At 36.0% G+C, this 16,780-nt stretch overlaps 1 long non-coding RNA gene and 1 other non-coding gene across 2 annotated transcripts in view; one reads left to right on the forward strand and one right to left on the reverse strand.

Moving 5' to 3' along the window:
- Positions 1-2,335: 2,335 nt before the first annotated feature.
- LOC118536362 (U6 spliceosomal RNA) lies at positions 2,336-2,438 on the forward strand. The gene has a single exon (XR_004917655.1). It is a non-coding gene; the product is annotated as a U6 spliceosomal RNA (small nuclear RNA).
- A 9,694-nt stretch (positions 2,439-12,132) lies between these two features.
- LOC118536353 (uncharacterized) overlaps positions 12,133-16,780 on the reverse strand; it is a 244,237-nt gene continuing 239,589 nt past the window's right edge. The window contains exon 12 of the long non-coding RNA XR_013447746.1: positions 12,133-13,244. This is a non-coding gene — a long non-coding RNA (uncharacterized LOC118536353). The remainder of the gene's footprint in view (positions 13,245-16,780) is intronic.

A 16,780-nucleotide genomic window follows, 5' to 3' on the forward strand; every position in this document is an offset into this window, starting at 1 on the left:
TGGACCAGAAGCCTTACCAATAACATCAACAGTTGATTAACACATATTTTGTATGTTATATGTATTACACCTGTATTCTTACAATAAAGTGAGCTAGAAAAAAATGTTAAAATTATAAGGAAGAGAAGATGTTTATAGTCTTGTATTTATCAAAAACAATCTGTGTATTAGTGAACCCTCACAGTTCAACCCATGTTGTTCAAGAGTAAACTATATTCTTAGCAACCTAAATTGAAATTTAATTCCCACAAAACCTCTATCTACCTGTAAATATTGCCTATAATTATTAGTCATTACCAATAAGAATCAGTAACACTACAATTCAGTATAATTTTTTTCCTAGCTTAAAATAACAAAAGTTTACTTTTAAAGAACATAATTATGGAATCTGAGCTCACAATTAAGAATGTATAACTAGTTTTGCTTTAAAACTGATTTACTATCAGGGCGCCTGGATGGCTCAGTCGTTAAGTGTCTGGCTTCGGCTCAGGTCATGGTCTCAGGGTCCTGGGATGGAGCCACACATTCGGCTCCCTGCTCAGCAGGAAGCCGGCTTCTCCCTCTGCCTCTGCCTCTCCCCTCGCTTGTGCTTTCTCTCTCTCTGTCAGATAGATAAATAAATCTTAAAAAAAAAACAGCTGTTTTACTATCAATTCGAAGACAAAAACTCAATGCCTACAGGAAGTTAGAAGTTTCTTTCAAGTTTGCTGTTTCAAATAGGCAGTTTTATTGAATTAAGCCAGGTGTAGTTTTCAAAATGTTAGTGTGCTATCAAAACTTCTGTGTATTGGGTGAAGATAGAAGCCCATATTGTTTTAACCCCATGAAATGGAGAACAAACACAGTATTGGGAGGAAAGAGGCTGAGTTTAAATGACATTAGATCTAACCCAAAATTGTCAAGCCAGGTAGGATGTTTACAAAGGCCATCTGCCCAGAGCCATAATGTCCAGATCAAAAATTCAAGAATGAACACAAGAGTCCAATTGTCTATATACAATGTTTTCAAGTACACGAGAGTTAAGTTTAGAGAGTGAGTGCCAGTGTGTACATAGGAGAGAGAATTAAAAAATGTAGGGAAAGCTCTTTCCCTGAATGATCCAATGCCTCAGAGTAGCAGGTGGAAGGAATGAATCTGCCCTCACATAATGTCCAGTCCCATGAGCCTCTCATTTTGGGAGTTCCTTGCAACCTAAGTGTCTCAAGACACAAAGCACACAACTTAATCTTGTGTTACCAAAAAAAAAACCCAGCTATTCTCCAGCCCTGGAGGAAAAACTGCTTGTGTGGGATTTATTGAATAAATATACTGTATATTGTACTGTATCCTTGGCCTAATGGATTTCTTGAATGACTTTTCATTGTAAACAATTTTGCTTTACAGCCTTGTTTAAGAAATGAATCCTTAATTAAGAAGTAATTCTACTATACCCTAAGATAGGATCACTTCCAATCAAGATTCTATAATAGAAATACAAAAAAATCAAGTATATGTAGTAAAATAAATTATGAGTTCCTAGTATTCAGATATGTAAAGATAATATGCCTCCATAGTTTTCTATAGATCAACTCAAACCTCTATCTTACCTGATTTTAGCCATTTCAAATTTAAGCTAGCCATCTAAGAGTTTCCTTTCTCTTTCTTTCCCCAGTTTCTGGGTTCTTACTTAAGTTTATGGGGATTAATGAGTGGTGATGGTGGTGGTGTGCAGCCGGGGAGGTTGGTCATTGGTCAGAATCTGGTCACCTGCTAACACTTTTACCCTCCCGAGTCCCTAGCTTCTCATCCTCCCATGCTGGCATCCACTAAGATCCACGATCCCATTGGTCATAGTTTTTATTCCACAGTCTATGTTTCCCTCTCCGTACAGAGAAGCATTTTCTGATCTGCTATCCTTCTTACATATACTTCTTTTCCACTCTTGGGGCCATGAGATATCTATTGTCCCTGAACCCTTTGGGCCCTAGGAAAATGTCTTTTAGAGCTATCTCAAGTGTGATCTGCCTACTCACATCCCACCACCATTTCTACTCTGCTGTTCCTACACTAGGCTGAAGTAGTACTATAAGGACAGTCTCAGTTTTTGTCGGCTTCCTTGGGTTCCACCTTAGAAGCAAGCATATGTCCTTCTTCCCCCTGAATGACAACCTTAAATGGAAGGTATAAGAAGTTCTATCATATGCCTCCACTTGGAACTAACCATAGAGAGAATATAGCATGACCCACTCATATCTTAGAAACTCACACCCAGGATTCACTCTGATGTACTTTTTTTTTTTTCTATTTTCTCCCTAAGCCTAACTTGAAGGATCTTTGTCAAGACTGAGAAAAATGAGTGCTTGCTTCAGTAGCACATGTACTAAAATTGGAACGATACAGAGATTAGCATGGCCCCTGTGCAAGGTGACACACAAATTCATGAAGCATTCCATATTTAAAGAAAAAAAAATTTGAAAAAAATGTAAGATTTTTTGGCATGAACTTTATGCTTTGAACTTTTTTTGCTTCTGAAAAATATAAAAACCCAGCTCTTGTAGCTCAAAATTCCTTAATATTATCACCTTGTCTTAAATTTCAAAAATCTATTTCAAAAATCTATTTCAAAATGCAAAAGCTAAGCATTCATTTCTACATTTCTGCAATAAATTCACTACCATGATGGTAATAGGCCCAGGATGATTTAATTGCTAGGGCAAGGAGAAATATTCAGTGCCATTCTGCGTGGGGAAACATACCAGCTAATGTGACACAATATCTCAAAAGTTCATCAAGAAAACTACTTGAAGGAGAATATTACCTCTTAAGTGCTGAGGGGGAACTCTGCCTAATGGAAGAAATTTCTTATAAATTTCTTAATTGGGCTTCTCCAGAAAGCCCTTGGAGGGGATAGTAGAACTTGGAACTATGGTGGTAGCAGAGCTCTCTGATGTGGCAATGAAAACTGTGGGTGAAACTTACTGGATGGTTTTATTTAACCTTCTTCAGATGTCAAAGTAACAAAGTCATAGAGTTCTTTACTAAGTGAAGTAACTTTTCGTTTGATGGAATTCATCTATTAAAACTATCCTGTTTTGAATTATTTGTATAAATTAAAATCCTGTTTATTAACAGGATCTCTTTCTCTCTTCCCCCCAATCCACCTCTCTTTTTCCCCATAAATGTATAAAATACAAATAGTTATGGATACACAAGTCCATAAGGAAAGCAAATGATTAAATTTGCAAGTTCTTCATTGTGTATCTCACTTGCAGTACTGTACTCTAATTGTATCAGCAAAGATTAAAAAGTTGAAATAACTTGAAATTGGGAAAATCATGTCTGTGGATTCTTAATTTTCCTAGGATCTGGAAAAGGCTGCTGTTAATTGTTTTATTTTATTCTCAGTTGGAGTCTATTCAGCTCAAGAAACAACAGTGTTCCATGGACTTAGAGTTTGAGAACTACCATGGAACCATCTGATACTCCTATATTAACTTACTCTTGTTTCATCTTTCAAAGATTTGGAATCACATCTTTCTTATGACCAGTCTTTTCTCTGCATGGGCTAAAAAACAGCCTAAAGTAAAGAAAGAGTGATTTCACATGTTCTTGTAAGCAAAACTCTAATCTATGACGTTTTGCAAAAACAAGACCATAGGGCAACGGGTTTGTTTTGTTTGGGTGGGGGTGGGTTTTTTTGCATATTTATTTTTGTTTTTGTTGGTTTTAAGTAAAAGACAGTCAACAACTATGAAGAAATAGATTTAGAAAGAATTTCCATCATGAGAGAATGTCTCCCAGCAGCTCTTGGTACAGGCAATATTATATTTCCTGCCAAAACTCATTCAAAAAGTATTTGGGCCATTATTGTTACTTGAGAGCATTTGGAAGGAGTCACACAAGAGAACTGTGGTTCCTACAACTCCCCTCTTGTATCTATTTGAGCAATAGTAAATAGAAGAGCAGTAGAATTATGTGATAGAGTACATGAAGTTCAGACAGAAAGCATATGTCCCTTACAAAAAGAGCTTTGAACAATGGCAGGCAAACATTCACTGCTCTCAATGAGCCCCAGATGTAGAAGATAGAAGTAAACCATATGGGTCAGAGGCAGAAACAAAACTAAGAAAAAATGAGTATTTCGAATAGACCAAGACTTTACTAGATGGATCATTCTAAGCACACCCATCGAAGAACTTCACCAGTAGCAAGAAAATGGTTGATATTTTTCGACCAAAGAGCCAATTCAGATAATGGGATAACAGTTCCTAGAGTTCTGTTTTATGTATGCCATTCTATATAAGCTCCATTTAGCTCCTGTCAAAAGTAGAAGAGCCATAGGGAGTGGCACTTAGGCCATGAATTTGGTTTCTGAAGCTTAGAAAAATGCTGCAAGCAACCTGAAAGAAATAATGGTCTTTAAGCTTCTGTTAAGTATAAATTGAATATTTTTAAGAGTGGATTTTAAGGGGCGCCTGGGTTGTTGTTAAGCATCTGCCTTCAGCTCAGGTCATGATCCCCGGGTACTGGGATCGAGCCCCGCATCGGGCTCCCTGCTCTGCGGCAGGCCTGCCTCTCCCTCTCCCACTCCCCCTGCTTGTGTTCCCTTTCTTGCCGCGTATCTGTCAAATAAATAAATAAAATCTTTAAAAAAAAAAAGTGGATTGTAAGTTTCAAATAATTATTTTGTTGATCTTTAAAGTATCAAGTAAACCTGTTCAAGCATGTTAAGGAAGGGCATGTAAACGAAAACTCACATGAAACTATAGTTACTATCCTGGATCACCAACAGATTAGAGGATTCACACCTAAATAGAAAGCACTTCTACTGGAATAAGTCAATAAGTGATCTTTTTAAATTGTGTCTGAACAGAAAATGTATACAAGCCAATAAGTATCTGCAAAAAGAGTACATGTAATTAAACCTTTGAATCTAAGATATTTATTTTACTATTTCTTTTTTTTTTTTCAGTATTTGCATCACTTTATTTATTTTTGTCATTGTAATAGATACAGACCATGGATCATTTTACTATTTCTAAAGTAGGTAATGTTATAACATTTGTGTAATGGTGGGGTTTTTTCTGAACTACTATAATTAGACCAATCTTATTAAATGGTGGCATCTTAAAACTGGAAGACTAGGACAGTAGTTGATAATACCATCAAAGTAAGAGCCCTAAATTTCCTTGGCTTTCTTTTCCCCCAGTTTTGAGATACATTCAACATATAACACTGTATAAATTTAAGGTGTAGAGCATAACAATTTGACTTACATATATTGTGAAATGATTACAATAAGTTTAGTTAACATCCATCATCTCATTTAGGTACAGAGGGGAAAAAGGAGGAAAAAAGAGATTTTTCCTTTTGATGATGTTTTCCTTGTGATGAGAACTCAAGATTTACTCTCTTAACAGCTTTCAAATGTACCATACAGCAGTGTTTTTTTTTTTTTTTTAAAGATTTTATTTATTTATTCATTAGAGACAGAGAGAGAGAGAAAGGCAGAGGGAGAAGCAGGCTCCCAAGGAGCAGGGAGCCCGACGCAGGACTCGATCCCAGGACCCTGAGATCATGACCTGAGCCGAAGGCAGACGCTTAACCATCTGAGCCACCCAGGCGCCCCAAATGTACCATACAGCAGTGTTAACTGGAGTAGTCATTATGTTGAACACTACATCTCTAGTAATTATTTATCTTACAACTGGAAGTTTGTACCTTTTGACCACACTCACCCAATTACCCCTCCCTTACCCCCATCTCTGGAAACCACAAATCTTTGTTTTTAGTTTGCATATATAAATGAGATCATATGATGTTTGTCTTTCTATGACTTAGTGTAATACTCTTTAAGTCCATGTTGTTGCAAATGGCAAGACTTCCTTCTGTTTTATGGCTAAATAATATTCTAGTATGTGTCTGTGTGTGTAATCACATCTTCATCCATTTATCCATTCATGAAAACAGGTTATTTCTATGTCTTGGTTATTGTAAATAATGCTGCTATGAAAAAGGGGTACAAATACATTTTTGACATAATGTTTTCATTTCCTTTTGATAAATACCCAGAAGCAGAATTGCTAGATCATATGGTAGTTCTATTTTTAGTTTTTTGAGGAAACTTCATTCTATTTTTGACAGTAGCTGGATCAAATTACAATCCCACCAACAGTGCACAAGTGTTCCCTTTTCTCCAATCCTCTCTAGCATGAGTTATCCTTTGTCTTTTTGATGATAACCATACTAACAAGTGTAAGGTGCGCTATCTCATTGAGGTCTTGGTTTGCATTTCCCTGATGACTAGTGATGTTGAGCAGCTTTTCATGTATCTGTTGACCATTCATATATTTTCTTTGGAAAAATATTCCAGGTATTCTATTCAGGTTCTTTGCCCATTTGTAATTGGATTATTTGTCTTCTTGCTATCAAGTTGTATGAATTCTTTATGTATTTTAAACATTAACTCCTTATCAGGTACATGATTTGCAAATATCTTTTCCCATCTGATAGGTTGTCTTTTCATTTTGTTGAGCAGATGTAGTCCCACTTATTTTTTATTTTGTTAAATGTGCTTTAGGTGTCATAGCCAAATAATCATTGCCAAGACCCATGTCAAAGAACTTTTTTCCTGTTTTCTTCAAGGAATTTTACAGCATCCAGTCATACTCAAGTCTTTAATCCAGTTTGAATTAATTTTGGTGAGTGGTGAAGAATAGGGGTCTAGTTTTATTATTTTGCATTGTGAATATCCAATTTGCCCAGCATCATTTATTGAAGACATTGTCTTTTCTCCACTGAGTATTCTAAGATCGCTTATCAAATATTAGTTGGCTGTATGTAAATGGGTTTATTTCTGGGCTCTCAATTCTATTCCATTGGAGAGTGTGTCTGGTTTTTATGCCAGTACCATACTGTTTTGACTACTATAGCTTTATAATATAGCTTGAAATCAGAGTATGTGATACCTCCTACTTTATTCTTTCTCAAGATTGTTTTGGCTATTTGGGTCTTCTGTGGTTCCATATAAATTTTAGGATTCTTTTTCTACTTTTGAAAAAAATGCCATTGGAATCTTGATAGGTATTGTATTGAATCTATAGATGGCTTTGGGTAGTATGGACATTTTAACAATATTCTTTTTTTTTTTTTTAAGATTTATTTATTTATTTGAGAGAAAGGGAGGGAGAGAGAGCCAGGGAGAGAGAGCCTGAGCAGGGGGAGAGGAAGAGGGAAAGGAAGATGGAGAGAATCCCAAGCAGACTCCCCACTGAGCATGGAGCCCCATGTGGTGCTTGATCCCATGACTCTGAGATCATGACCTGAGCCTAAATCAAGAGCTGGTTGCTCAACTGATTGAGCCACCCAGGCACCCCTTAACAATATTCTTCCAATCCATGAACAGAGGTACCTTTCCATTTATTTGTGTCTTCTTCAATTTCTTTCATCAATGTATCTTAGTTTTCAGTGTACAGATCTTTCACTTCCTTGGTTAGATTTATTCTAAGTATTATTTTTGATTTTTTAAATTTTGTGCATGGGATCATTTTCTTTTTCAAAAACGTTTCTAGTGTATAGAAATGTTACTGATTTTTGTATGTTAATTTTATATTCTGCAACTTTTCTGAATTTGTCTTTTAGGTTAACTTTTTGGTGGAGTCCTTAGGATTTTCTATATATAAAATTATGTCATTTGCAAATGGAGACCATTTTACTTCCTCCTTTCCAATTCTGATGACTTCTACTTCTTTTTCTTGCCTGATTTCTCTGGCTAGGATTCCTAGACTATGCTGGATTAGAGTAGTGAGAGTGGGAATGCTTGTCTTGTTTCTGATCATAGAGGAAACGTTTTCAACCTTTTACAATGAAGTGTGATGTTAGCTGTAGGCTTGTCATATATGGCCTTTATTATGTTGAGGTAGTTCATTCTACACCTAATTTGTTTGGAAGTTTTATTGTGAATAGATATCGAATTTTGTCAAATGCTTTTTCTATGTATATTGAGATAATTATTTTTCTTTTATTCTATGTGAGGTATCACATTGATTTATGTATGTTAAATCATCCTTGCATCCCAGGGGTAAATCCCACTTGATCATGGTGAATGGTCTTTTATGTGTTACTGAATTCATTTTGCTAGTATTTTATTGAATTTTTGCATCTACATTCACCATGGATATTGACCCATAGTTTTTTTTATAGTGTCCTTTTCTGGTTTGGTATCAGGGTAATACTGGTCTCATAAAATTACTCTTTGATTTTTTGGAAGAACTTAAGAAGGATTGGCATTAATTTTTTAAATGTTTGGTAAAATTCACCAGTGAAGTCATCTGTTCCTGGGCTTTTCTTCATTGGAAGATTTTTTTTTTTTTTAATTCATGTAATCTCCTTTGGTCAGATTTTCTATTTCCTTCTGATTTAGTCTTGGTAGGTTGTATGCTTCTAAGAATTTTTCTATTTTTTCCAGGTTGTCTGATTTGTTGGCATATAGCTGTTCATAACACCTTCTTATGATCCTTTGTATTTCTGTGCTATCTGTTGTAATGTCTCCTCTTTCATCTATGATTTTGTTGATTTGGTCGTCTTTTTTTTTATGTTAGTCTTGCGAAAAGTTTATCACTTTTGTTAATTTTTTCAAATCAACTCTTTGTTAATCTTTTTTTATTGTTTTATTGTTTCCTATTTCATTTATTTTTGGTCTAATCTTTATTATTTCCTTCCTTTAGCTAACTTTGGGCTCAGTTTATTTATTTTTTTTATTTCCTTGAGGTATAAAGTTAGATTGTTTATTTGAGAACTTTCGTGTTTCTTACTATAGGTGAAGTTTCCTCTTTAAACTGCTTTTTGCTGCATCCCATAAGTTTTGTCATGTTGTGTTCCCATTTTTGTCTCACACACTTTTTTATTTTCCATTTAATTTCTTCTTTGATCCATTGATTGTTCAGGAAACTTGTTTAATTTCCATGTATTTATGAGTTCTCCAGTTTTCTCCTGTTACTGATTTCTAGTTTCAAACAATTGTGGTCAGGGAGGAAAAAGTATGATTTCAATTTTCTTTAATTTTCTAAGACTTGTTTTGTGGCCTAACATATGATCTATCCTAGAAAATGTTCTATGCACACTCAAGAAGAAGGTGTATTCTTCTGTTGTCAGATCGAATGTTCTGTATATGTTAGGTCCATTTGGTCTATAGTGTTGTTCAAATCTGATGTTTCCTTATTGATTTTCTGTGTAGATGATTTATCCATTTTTGAGAGTGGGGTATTAAAGTCCCTAACTATTATCATATTGCTGTTTATTTCTCCTTTTAGCTCTGTTAGTTTTTGCTTTATATATTTAGGTGCACAAATGTTGGGTACATAAATATTTACAATTGTTATATCTTCTTGATGGATTGATCCCTTTATCATTATATAAAAACCTTACTTGTCTCATTTTACCATTTTTAGTTTAAAGTTTATTTTGTCTAAGTATAGCTACCCTGTCTTTTGTTGTTGTTGTTTTGCTTTGTCTGGTTTTGTTACCATTTTCTTGAAATATCTTTTTCCAACCCTTCTCTTTCAGTCTATGTGCATCTAAGGCTAAAGTGAGTCTCTTGTAGGCAACATTTCACTGGATCTCATTTTTTTGTTTTGTTTTTTATCCATTTATCCATTCTTTGTCTTTTGATTGGAGAATTTAGTCCATTTATGTTTAAAGTAATTATTGATAGACAAGAACTTACTATTGCTATTCTGTAAATTATTTTCTGGCTATTTTGTAGATACATTTTTTCTTGCTCCTAATCCTGCTGTGGTTTTTGTGCATGTCTTGTTGTCTTTTTGTGTCCATTTTCTTTGACTTCTTTATTATGTTCTTTTGTATGATGACTACAGGTCTTCCCCTGGTGGATACCATGAGACTTACATAAAATATCTTAAAATTATAACACTCTATTTTATTATTTTATTTTATTTTATTATTTTATTTTTTAGCGAGCAAGTGAGGGGGGAGCAGAGAAACTTAAGCAGGCTCTATGCCCAGTGTGGAACACAATGGGGGGCTCAATCTCACAACCCTGAGATCCTGACTTGAGCCAAAATCAAGAGCCATACACTTAACCAACTGTGCCACCCAGACACCCTTTAAACTGTTAACAAATTAACCTTGATAGCGTTCCTAAACTTTTAAACTCTTCTCCTCCCCCTTCACATTTTAAGTTGTTGATGTTACAGTTTATATATTGTTACACTGTGAATCCAGTAACAGATTTTTGTAGGTATGGTGATTTTTACTATGTTTTCCCATCCAAGCAAGGCTGTAGGATGGGTTCCATTATTGCCTGGGTTCTCTGTTCAGGCTTTCTAGATGTCAGAACTGGATAATATTCTCAGTAGTAGGTGGGGCTATGAATTAGTTTCCCTGTCCCAGCAGGGCAGCAGAATGGGCCCCATGACCTGTATAGCTTGTTTGGGGACCTAAATCAGGAAAGACTGCACTGAATTTCTTGGCCAAACAGGGCCACTGGTTTTGCTCTGTAGATTGGAAAGACCACAGTCTATGCTCTCTGTTCAAGGGCCATTGTACACAGGACAATTGAAGGGTCTACACAACTTCTCATTTTCTCTGGTTAGTTTTCTCAGTTTTCAGGGCCAGCAAGGACCCAACTCAGGCAGATCTGTGCCCCACTGAATTCCCTGGTCAGGGCATACTGTCATCTTGGCTCTGCAGATGAACTAAGACACTAGTTCAGACTACTAACTGGGTGCTGCAGGTAGGAATTTGGTCTGCCAAGATCTGAGCACTGGTTGTTGCAAACACCTCCCCTCATCTCCATTACAATCATATTCCTAGTGGTGAAATCTCACACATTTCCCTGTAATACCATGGGGTGATACCAGAGTTGCGGCTCCCAAGAAGTGACCCATTCAGGGGAGCTGAATGTCCACCCTGGGCTTTTTTTCCATTGGTGAAAGGTTCAGGGGAGACCTCTCAGTGTGGTGCTGTGCTGGCTTGGGGGAGGAGCAATGTAGTCAACATGGAGCTACTTTTCTGAGACTTCTAATGTAGTCTGTCTTAGCCTCTGTGGTACAGAGGGGTTTCAATCTAACTCCTGTGTCCTAGGACTTTCTCAGTGGTGTCTTCTCTATGAATAGTTATTAGTTGTTCTTCTTGTGAGAGAGTAAAGTCAAGAATGATCCCTGTCACCATCTTGGTAATGTCACTCCTGTCTTCGGATCTTTGGACAACAAGCTGATTAAGCTACCATTAAGTCCTATTTACAAGCCTATGCCTCATAAGGAGGAGTGATTGTAGAAAAAATACATGAATTAGAGGCCGGACAACCTGGAACTTATTTCTAAGTAAGTTGATACTTACTAGTCTCCTAGTAACTTTATACTAGATAAAGTTTGTAGACTCTTCCAACTCTAATATTCTTGGGTTCTTGGGGTTGTTTTTGTTTGTTTATTTTGTTTTTTGGTGTTTTGGGTCTGTTTTTTGTGTTTCTTTTTTTTAAGTAAACTTCGAAATATCCACAGTATAAGAGCAGTTGATATTTATAATTTAAATCTTTTATAATTCAAGAAATGTACAAATTATCAAAGATTAAATTCTACTCAAAATGATCTTAATGTTAGATATATATTTTTTCATATTCATTTTTTTTAAAAATTGGTCATCTACCTATATAATCTTTTAAAATATAATTTGCTGTTAACGGAGTATCCCTTTGTTTAATCAGGTTAAATAAGTAAAACTAATATTTTGGATATTATAAATTTGACCCTAAGCATGAGCTACCACAAATAACTTCATGAAAATTGATGAGATTTAGATTTATTTATTTCTAGATAAAAATAAAGTAGGCACATATCATCATCATAGATTGGTCACTAAGTTATTGCAGTTGTTTTATATTCAAAGCCAGAATCTATACAGGTAGAAATAGAGATAAATATTAGAATATATTCATTAAAAATAAGAAAACACAAAAGGATATTTCCAGAGCATTTAGCAAATTTAATCCCCAAAACTTGAAATTTACAGATATATCCCCATGTACTCATAACAGAATGCATCAATGGCTAGTTTTTAATCCTTGAAAAACATTAAATACTTAAGCACCACTTAGTGAAGAAGAATCATTAAAATAAAATAGAAGTTCACAATGTTACTTGGAGAGGCTTGCATTTATTGTTTCCTATAAAAGTTCTAAGAAAACTGTAACAAAATTACAAATATTGGCATGGAGCACATCACTTCTTTGCTTTTAAAAGAGTTGTCTGTGACAAAGTTTATTGATGTGGAAAAACATTAACAAATCAAATTTTCAAAGAGCATGGAACATAGATCTCTAGTGAAGTGACTTTATCAGTTCACGCTTTTTCTCTCACCCATGACTATAATTTTAGAGAGAGCAACATAACTAGCACATCACAGACTGCACAATCTCAAAAATATGTTTTCTTTCTAAACACAAGCCATTGTATTTGGAAAATATTAACAGTATTAGTAAAAGTCCTTTTAAAAAGATACTACAAGATTATAGGTCAGTTCAACAACAGGGGGATGCTTAAAAGAATTATGAATGGATATTACATTTACAAAGAATTTAATAACCTGGGGAAATTGTCATATTATGTCAGTGAAAAAGCATAATACAAAGCTATATACATATAATATAATATCCATCATATATAACATCTATAAATATGTACTAAAAAAACTAAAGGGATTATTAAAAGGAAATGTACTAAAATACCATTTGTGGTTACTTCTTAGAGTGACTTTATGTTAAAACTTTGCTATGCTTTTCAAATTATCTTTAATGTTCATAAAAAGGGAAGATGGTTGAGTATATAATACAAAATTTAAAAGTCCTTTATCATGATGAAAATTGATAGCCAGAAAGATTAAAAATAAAAGTGAAACCATTTAATTGGGGGGGAAAAAAAGTATCACCATGCTCAATTTACATAAATGACACAAAATCAATTCCATATTAGAAAAATGAGGATTTTTTAAAAATTCAACAATTAGCTAACCAGAGAAAAGTCTCTTTACTCAAAATGCTTTTCTTCCTCAATAAAAATCAATGAGAGAGAGGAGTCATTGTTTATGCTTGCAAGTAGAGTTTCAGTCTTTTCCTGTTCCTGCACCTTCAGTCTCCTTCTCAGATTCCCGTAACTCAGTGGTGGTCTGTGTTTCTGAGTCTGTGCCATCCGCTCTCTGCTGAGGAACCAGGCTATGTTGTGACCAGGTCTATTATATGACATCACACACAGCTGTTGGGAGGACAAGTCCTGGTCAGGTACCTGTGTTCAGAACTTGCCTTCACTTTGAATGCTGCCCAGTTCCCTAACTTCTATTTCAGTTTCGTCTTCTGTAGAATGGAGATTATAACCTCAAAGCATTTTAATATGGTTAAAAGGATAATTCTTGGAATGCTGCTGATATCCTTCCCACCTACACAAAACTTCACAGTCTTCTCCATTTCATTTCATGTCAATTTGGTCCTTCCATGTGCTCAGGCCCAACTCCTTGATGTCATCCTAATTCTTCCTTTCCCTCACACCCCACATCCGATCTGCCAGCAAATTCTGTGGTCTCTATCTTCAAAATAAATGCAGGCTCTGGCCACTTCTCTCCATCTCTGCTGCGACCAACATGGGGCCAGCTACCATCCTCTCTCTCCTGGATTATCTCAACAGCCTCCTTAACTGTCTCCCTTATCCCCTACAATCTGTTCTCTGCAAATCACACAGTAAACCACATCATGTCGCTCCCTGCCAAAACCCTTCAGTGGCTGCCTATCTTGCTCAGAGGAAAAAGCAAATTCTCAACCAAGACCTGAAAGGCCCTACAAAAGCTGGTCCCTTATTACTTCTCAGACCTTAACTCCTATTACCCTCCCCTGTGCCACTTGCCTCCACCCTCAGGGGTCTCCTTGCTGTTCAGAACAAAAGGCAAGCCTTGATTTAGGACCTTTGCACTTGCTGTTCATTCTGCATGGGTCATTTCTCCCTTAGATATTCAAATGGTTTGCTTCCTCACCCCCTTCAAACCTTCACACAAATATAATAATCTTCTCAAGGCCTTCCCCATTTAAAACTGCAAATCCTGGGGCACCTGGGTAGCTCAGTCCTTAAGTATCCGCCTTCGGCTCAGGTCATGATCCCAGGGTCCTGGGATCGAGCCCCGCATCGGGCTCCCTGCTCCGCGGGAAGCCTGCTTCTCCATCTCCCACTTCCCCTGCTTGTGTTCCCCCTCTCAGTGTCTCTCTCTCTCTGTCAAATAAATAAAATCTTTGAAATTGCAAATCCTCCCTTAGGTCTCCCCATCCTATTTCCTGGTTCTATTTTTAACTTGAACATGTATCATTTTTTCCACTTACTATACAATTTTTTTTAATTATGCTATTTAGAATATCACTCTAGGAAGGCAAAAATTCGGGCCTTTAACAATGCCTGGTACCTGTGGTTAGTTAATATTTTCTGAGTGAAAGAATGCGTGCATACCCTTAGGTCGGTGACTAAAGATAGCAAGTACTTTACATATTTTAATTAATATCATGCTCTGTAAGAATATCTAGAATTATGAAATCATAGAGTTGAACTGAAAGATCTGAACTGAAACCAGTTTTTGTTTTTAGATTGTTCTATTTATTAGCTAGTTTACAGGCTGAAATGGGTCTCCTGGTAAGTTCTATTCATTGATGCTATAGTTATGCTCTGCAATTACACTAAGTCCATTCACCTTCTACATGAGGGAGCACTCTAAATATTTGAAGACAGCTAGAATGTCGCACTTAAGTTACTTAAGTTTGCCCTTCCTCACATAAGCTTTGTGCATTCTTACATATCTGTTATACCCCAAAGTGAGTTCAGAGATGCTCATACCAGTATGCTTCCACTATTGCAGACCAAGACTACATTAATATTTTATGCAGTGACATCACACCATTAGCTCATTTTGAATTTCTGGTGGTATATGATAACCAGATTATGTTTATGATTTATAAGGTTTTTCACATTAGCTTCTTTTAAGGTAGTTCTCTCCCATTCCATCCTATGCATTTTTCACAGATACAAGATAACCTTCATTGAGACCCTGTCCTTTTTAAGTTTTGAAATAAACTAGTCAAGTATTACAGTGGTAATGCTATAAACTTTCAGGCAAGGAAAGAATAATAATCAATTTTACCATCTTTAATCAGAAACACTTGTTATATATTTAAAGCTCCACCCAGGTAATTTCCATAAATCCTCTTCTTCCACCATTGCTATAATTTTCAGAATTAGCAGCTAAAGAGGATCCCATCTTCCATGAAACACCTACCCACAGTCCTCTCAGGCACTCTTTACTCTAAACATGCCTCAGAGATCTTATTGTGGAAAACCTCTGTTTCTCCTTCTGCCACCAAACCAGAACCTTGAGAACACATAAAACTTACAAAATGACTCCTTCTCCAAAGATTGTGCCATTAAACTAACTTCATGATGTGAACTGAAAATGTTGAATAGAAACCTTGATTTGGTAAATTGCTTTCTTACTCTGATTTTTGGAACCTCATTGCTCAACCCATTTGTTTATCATTAAAAGCAGGATCATACCATGATATCTAATAATATCAACAGTGGAATCAGATAGCCTTAATAGGATGCTTTTGTAATACACTTTGAACTCCTTACAAGACACATTATAAATAACAAGCATTTATGAGTTGAAAAATAGTTAACTGCAAGAAGTGTTTAGTAGCAGAACAAACAGCTTATTCCCTGTACTACAATTCTTTTCATCATATTATAACCCTCCCCAAACTAGGCCTCAACGTGGCTAAGAGAAAATGATCTTTACCCTCAAGATTCATTGCACATGTGTAGGTACAAGACAAATTAGTGTTCAGGAAGATGGCAAATCTTACACGCCCAGAAACAGAGCCATATTGTCATCAGAACAGATTTGCTGAACAGTTATTTTATGCCTCCAGCACAGGTTACACCTAATTATCCAAATTGGACATGAGAGACAAATACATATGTACAGCCCTGTAGATAATAAAATGTTAATCAAAATGTATTTCAGTTGCTTTAAAAGGTTTTGACTAAGAGAAGGCTTCCAGACTTAGCAAATAAAATTCAGGATGCCCAGTTAAATTTGAATTTCAGGTAAACAATTTTTAGTTTACATGTCTCCGGTAGTGCATTGACATACACATAGTAAAAAAACTATTCATTGTTGATCTGAAATTTAAATTTAAATAGGTGTTCTCCATCTTTTCTGGCAATCTTAGGCTAAGATCTAACTAACAGGACTGCCATTGCAGTTCACATCAGTATAACAGTGTGTTAACCGGGGTTCTGGTCCAGGCAACAAAATACTAAAGGTGATGTGTGCCAAAGCTAGGTGCCAGACAAGATGCAAAATGCACAAATAGAATGTACAGAAACTGGTTCCACAATTCTTGGGCTATTCAGTCAGATCAAGAATATAGAAAAAGGGGGAGGCAAAGCATTCAGAGAATGAAAAAGATATTTTGGAGAATGTTTCTATGGAAAAAGCTGGGCTTGAGCCCCATCTCCTCTCCCCAAGGGGAAAAGAGAGGAGTTTGTCATTCCTCATTGCAATGAGAGTAAGGGCTGCAGCCAGAGCCCCTGGAGGGACCTGATCTTCTCCATAATTGAGAGAGACCGTGGACTGAGAAAGTTAGAGTGCTTTATTTCAGGATAACAGGCTATGTTTGCAAAGGAACTATACTTCCATTATTAGTAAAAGCAAAGAAATGCTTGATTCCCATGGACCAATTGTGGGCTCTGGGGGA

The sequence above is a fragment of the Halichoerus grypus genome, chromosome 5 (genome assembly GCF_964656455.1).
Source record: "Halichoerus grypus chromosome 5, mHalGry1.hap1.1, whole genome shotgun sequence".
NCBI lineage: Eukaryota > Metazoa > Chordata > Mammalia > Carnivora > Phocidae > Halichoerus > Halichoerus grypus.